Consider the following 6000-nt stretch of genomic DNA (forward strand, 5'->3'; position numbering starts at 1 on the left):
GTTGTGAGCCACCATGTGGTTGCTGGGAATTGAACTCATGACCTCTGGAAGAGCAGTCAGTGCTCTTAACCGCTGAGCCATCTCTCCAGCCCCGACTTTCAACTTTTTTTTTCAATTTAAAAGGCTAACGTCTCTCCCCTCCCCTCTGTGTGTGTGTGTGTGTGTGTGTGTGTGTGTGTGTGTGTGTGTGTGTGTGTGTGTGTGTGTGTCTGCCATGGCACACACGTTAAGATCAGAGGAAGAGCCATAGGACTCAGTTCTCTCCTCCCACCATAAGGGTCTTAGGATCCCTTTCAGGCTTGGTGGTAAGGGCCTTTACCCCGTGAACCACTTTCCAGTCTCATCATTGTTTACTTTGATGCTGAGATTGTTCTTGGTCGAGGGGAGCTTCTTCAAGCCAGTGTCTGTGTTGTTTCGCCATTTCTGTCATTCGCTAAGTTTTTTCATATTAAAAAAAGTGTGTGTGTGCTGGAGCACACTCGTGGGTGTATACCAAAGTACAGGTGGTCATGGGAGCCAGAAGGAAGTGCCCTGGAGCGAGAGTTATAGAAGGCCAGTTGCCCAGAATCGGTGCTAGAAACCTAACGCAGGTCTTCCCTGACTGCAGTAAGTGCTTTTAACCGCCGAGCCACCTCTCCAGCCCTGTCTTTCATACATTTTAGCACCGTTCTATTAGTCTCGGGTAGTTAATTTTATTGCTCTTGCTCCAAAGTGGAGAGCACGCATTGAAAAAAAAATTAAAAGTTTCAAAAGACAAGAGACCCCCAGAAAAGTTATTTCTTTATACAGCCTGGAAAATTTGAAGGGAACTTTGTGCACTCGACTCTGACTTTTGGCATGAAATACCCTTAGGTCACTGGCCTAAGCGTTAGGAGAAGTTGGTGTCGGGTCATTGAGCAGCACTGTGTTCAGAGATGGAACTGCTTGGCTCCTTTGTACCTCAAGTTTCCTTTTCAGATGAGAGACAAACTGTACAGCGTGTTCCCCCTTGCCGGGTATATTCCTATAGAGTTGTGTGCGTGTGCATGTACCTCTGTGTGTGGTGTGCGCATGCGCGTGTTTGTGCGCGTGCATACACACATATGCTTGTCTCTCTGTGCTCCCGTGGAGGACAGAGGTTGGCTTTGTATATCTCTTTATCACTCTCCACCCTCCCTCCCCTCTTGCCCCCCCTCCCATCCCCTCTCGCCCTCCCCTCCCCCTCCTCTTTCTCCCCCGTCCCCTCCTTCCCCTCCCACCTCCTCCTCCTCCTCCTAGATAAGTCTCTTATTGAACCTGGCACTCACTGTTTCAGTTAGATTGGCATCTCTCTAGGATCCCATCGCCTCTTCCCCCTACAGTGCCACCACTAGGCTTTTGTGTGGATGCCAGGGATTAGAACTCAGTTCCTCATGCTTGCACAGCAATCTCCTCAATCTCTACAGTCATGTTTTCATTCGTGCCTAAGCTGGTACTCAGAGATAAAATGTGTGGTTTGACCTTAAGGAACAGAAAAGAAACTGACACAATGTAAGGCGTCTGTGTCTAAATCGATAGCAGTAAGGAAGCAGGGGCCACAGGATTTGTCTAATACTCCAGCTCCCCTTTCTCTCTCCCTTCTTTCTGTGTGTGTGTTCATGAATGTGTATGCAGGTTTGTGTATGTGTATGCCCACAATACATATAATGTGTGTTTGTGCACATGCCTGTATTCAGAGTCAGGGTAGATGTCTGGTGTCTTTTATCCCTTTCCGCCTTGTTTTCAAGATCTTTTATTTTATTTGTACTGGTGTCTTGCGTGCATGCTTGTCTGTGCATTAGTTGCATGCAGTACCTGAAGAGGCCAGAAGAGGGCGTCATATTCCCCCTGGAACTGAAATTACAGGTAGTTTGTGAACTGTCATTCAGGTGCTGGGAATCAAATCCCCATCCTCTGGGAGAGCAAACAGTCCAGAGCCCAGACTGCTTCAGCCTGGGTGTTTACTTATTACACTGGGAAGAACTTGCAGTGTATGCCATCCTTTAACATTCCAGAAAAAGCCAAGCACGGTGCGCATGCCCATGCTATCCTGGCACTCAGAGGCAGGAGAATCACGAGTTCAAGGTCAGCGTCTCAGCTATATAAAAAGTTCAAGGTCAATTCTGCAATGTTAGACTTCATCTCAAACAACCACACACCCCCAAACGGGGTTGCAGAGGTGGCTCAGTAAAAATGCTCATTATACAAACAGGAGAACCTGAGTCTGTATCCTTCGCACTCGTGTCTAATGTCACGGGTGGCGGTAAGCGCCTGTAATTCTACTGTTTGAGAGACTGAGGCAGCCAATGCCTGGAGCAAACAGCCAGCTAGTCTTGCTGAATCATCGAGTTCCAGGTTTCTTGAATGACCCTGCTTCAAAAAATATGGTGGAGGAGCTGGAGAGACGGATCAATGGTTAAGAGCGCTGGCTGCTTTTGCAGAGGACAGATTTTGGTTCCAAATGTGGTTTTCTGTCGCCTGTAATTCCAACCTCAGAGGATTCAACACCTTCTTCCTCAGGTGCCAGCACCCGTGTGTGTGTGTGTGTGTGTGTGTGTGTGTGTGTGTATGTGTGTGTGTGTCTGTGTCTGTCTTAGTTTTCTTTCTTTCTTTCTTTCTTTCTTTCTTTCTTTCTTTCTTTCTTTCTTTTTTCCTTTCTTTCTTTTAGGGGTGGGGTTGGGGGAAGGAGGGTTTGAGACAGGATTTCTCTGTGTAGCCCTGGCCATCCTGGAATTCTGTAGACCAGGCTGGCCCCCAATTCAAATATCTGCCTGCCTCCGCCTCTTGGATGCAGGAAATAAAGTTTCTATAGCCGTGATAAAACCTTGATCAAAATTAAGGTGGCATAGGAAAGGGGTCATTTTAGCTCACAGGTTCTAGGCCATCATTACTGGGACTCAAGGCAGGAACCTGAAGGCAGGATGGAGACCAGAGACCGTGGAGGAAGGCAGCTGACTGCCTTGATGCCTTGGTTGGCTCAGCTCCTTTTTTTTGCATGGCTCAGGCCCACCTGCCCAGGGGTGGCAGCGCCCACAGTGGACTGAGCCCTCCCACATCAGCCAGGACTGTAGCGGGGTTTACCATACCACTCTGGCTCCTGGAGGACAGAACTTGCGCACCCACCTAGGAGTTATCTTTGGATCCGCAAATGAAAGACACACACACCTTAGCTTATTTTTAAAATGCCTTGGCTATCTCAAAGGCTGGGCACTTCTAAACCTTCTTTTGCTACCTCAGGCCCACTGGCTACTTCCCCAAAATCTGGCATGGCTGGTGGGCTTTATCTCTTGCTGCTCCTGTGTCCCATCCTTCCCTGAGTCATGTGATTCTGCCCCATTCCTCTTTGCTTCCTCACCAGCACAACTCTAAGGGTCCCGCCCCATGCCCAGACATTGGCTGTTGGCATCTTTATTGATCTATCAAAAATCAATTGCAGACAAGGACCTTTAGGACATGCAGATTTCCGATTAAATCAAAGCATCAGAACCTCCAGGTCAGAACTTAAGAAAGCACATCCCAGGCATGGCCTCAGGGCAATCTGATCTGGGCAATTGGACAGCTGAGGGTCTCTTTCCCAAGGTGACTCTAGTTTGTGTTAAGTTGTCAAAAACTAACCAAGGCAGGTACACACACACACACACACACACACACACACACAGAGACAGAGACAGAGAGATGGAGAGAGACACACACAGAGATAGAGATACAAAAAAAAAGATAGACAAAGACAGACACACACAGAGACAGAGAGGAAGAAAGAAAGAGAGAATAAATCTTTAAAGGTGGGCGATGATAGAGTAAGACACTGGACACTACATTTGGCCTCCACATTCACATTTATACATGCTCATAACACCTGCATACACACAAACATGTACTCACTCATACAATACACATAAACACACACACACACACACACACACACACACACACACACACACACACCAAGCCAAAATTGGAAAAAAATAAATCCAGTTCTTTGAAGGGTTCCATTTATGTTATGGTACTTAATACAAATTAATTATTTTTTCTCTTTCAACACATACCAATGCAGAAACCCCTCACGTACATATTCTTTGACTCCAAAGGTTTTTTTCTTTAAAGATTTTATTTACTTTTAAATTCATACACGGGTGCTGTGTCTGCATATATGCCCGAATGCCAGAAGATCCCATCACAGATGGTTGTAAGCTACCAGATGGTTGCCGGGAATTGAACTCAGGACCTCTGGTCCTGCTCTTAACCACTGACCCATCTCTCCAGCCCCGACTCCAAAGATTTTATGTTTGTACATGTGTGTTTGTGCATGTGAGTACAGGTGCCTATGGCGGTCAGAGGAGGGTGTCAGAGCTTCTGGGGATTTCAAGAAATAGTGAGCTGACCGTGCTGGGTGCTGGGAACTGAACTCAGGTCCTCTGCAAAAGCAGTAGTGCTCTTAACTGCTGAGCCATCTCTCCAGCCCTACGCATCCACTGGCCCTTCATATAAATATTTAAGTTAATGAAAACGAATGCTACTTTAGTCTTGCCAAGGCATTTTGGTTTTCATTTCCAGGTGAAAGAGTTAAAAAGGTGAAGGTTTTACTTTTCTTGGCTGAACACACGATTTAAAATTGGGATTATTATTATCATCATAAATTATTAAAATACCTTAAGATTTTCATTTTACTCAGATGAGGCTGGTTCTGAGGGACAATGTGACATCAGTAGAGGCAATGGCTGGAGGAGCTCAGCTCCATTTCCCCCCGATTCCGTGATCAAAGCCATTAAGTCTCTCACTTGAAAAGAAGGACAGAAGTTTGACATCTTTTAAGTCTTTTCTAGGAATTGTTGAAAAGATTTAATATAACCACCAGTCATAAAATCCTGTCATTTGAGCTGACCCTTAACGGTCTAAATGACTGCACATACTGTTTTTACAACCAAAAAAATAATTTGTGAATTTCCTGTGACTTGTGAGAATAAAAATGGCCTTCAAGAATTTTTTTGTACAACATAGGTTTTCAACCTATTCACTTCAGCTCCCAAAGATAGGAATGGCCATGCAATTGTAATCTAGATCTGTTTCATTCTCTATAACTATTTGTCATCCTTTAAAAATAAAAAGAAAGTGGCGGTGGCTGTGGGGATTCTAGGCAGGGGCTCTACCACTGAGCCACGCCCCCAGCCCCTCCCTGGGGGATTCTAGGCAGGGGCTCTACCACTGAGCCACGCCCCCAGCCCCTCCCTGGGGGATTCTAGGCAGGGGCTCTACCACTGAGCCACGCCCCCAGCCCCTCACTGGGGGAGTCTAGGCAGGGGCTCTCCCACTGAGCCACGCCCCCAGCCCCTCACTGGGGGATTCTAGGCAGGGGCTCTACCACTGAGCCACACCCCCAGCCCCCTCACTGGGGGATTCTAGGCAGGGGCTCTACCACTGAGCCACGCCCCCAGCACCTCACTGGGAGATCCTAGGTAGGTCTCTACCTCTGTTACTATAGTACGCCACCACTGCAGTGTTTGATTTCTTTTCTCCTTTGTGTGTTTACTTGATTTTTACTCATGTATCTGTGTGTCTGTCTGTCTGTTCACGCGAGTGAACCAGAAGGGGACCTGAGATCCCTTGGAGCTGGAGTTACAGGTGGTTTTGAGGACCTTATGCAGGTGCTGGGAACAGAACTGTGGTCCCCTGGCAGAGCAGCAAGCGCTCTTAACTACTGAGCCATCTCTCCAGCCCTCGATACCTCGAACTCTTAGCTCCACTCATGGGACCAAGCCCTTTCTTTTCTTTTCACAGATGTATTTATTCATTGATGTATTTCTGATTATACATATGTGTGGAGGCATGAGCATACGTGTTTGCACTCAGAGGCTAGAGGAGGGTGTATGTTCCTCTGTCATAAGTCTGTATCTATTCCTTTGAGGTAGGATGTCTCACTAAACCTGGGGCTTTCGGTTTTTTCTCCTTGAGCTTGGATTCTAGGTCTGGGTTCTAGGCTTGGTCAAGATGCAGGACTCATTAATT

This window comes from Rattus rattus, chromosome 16 (genome assembly GCF_011064425.1).
Source record: "Rattus rattus isolate New Zealand chromosome 16, Rrattus_CSIRO_v1, whole genome shotgun sequence".
Lineage (NCBI taxonomy): Eukaryota > Metazoa > Chordata > Mammalia > Rodentia > Muridae > Rattus > Rattus rattus.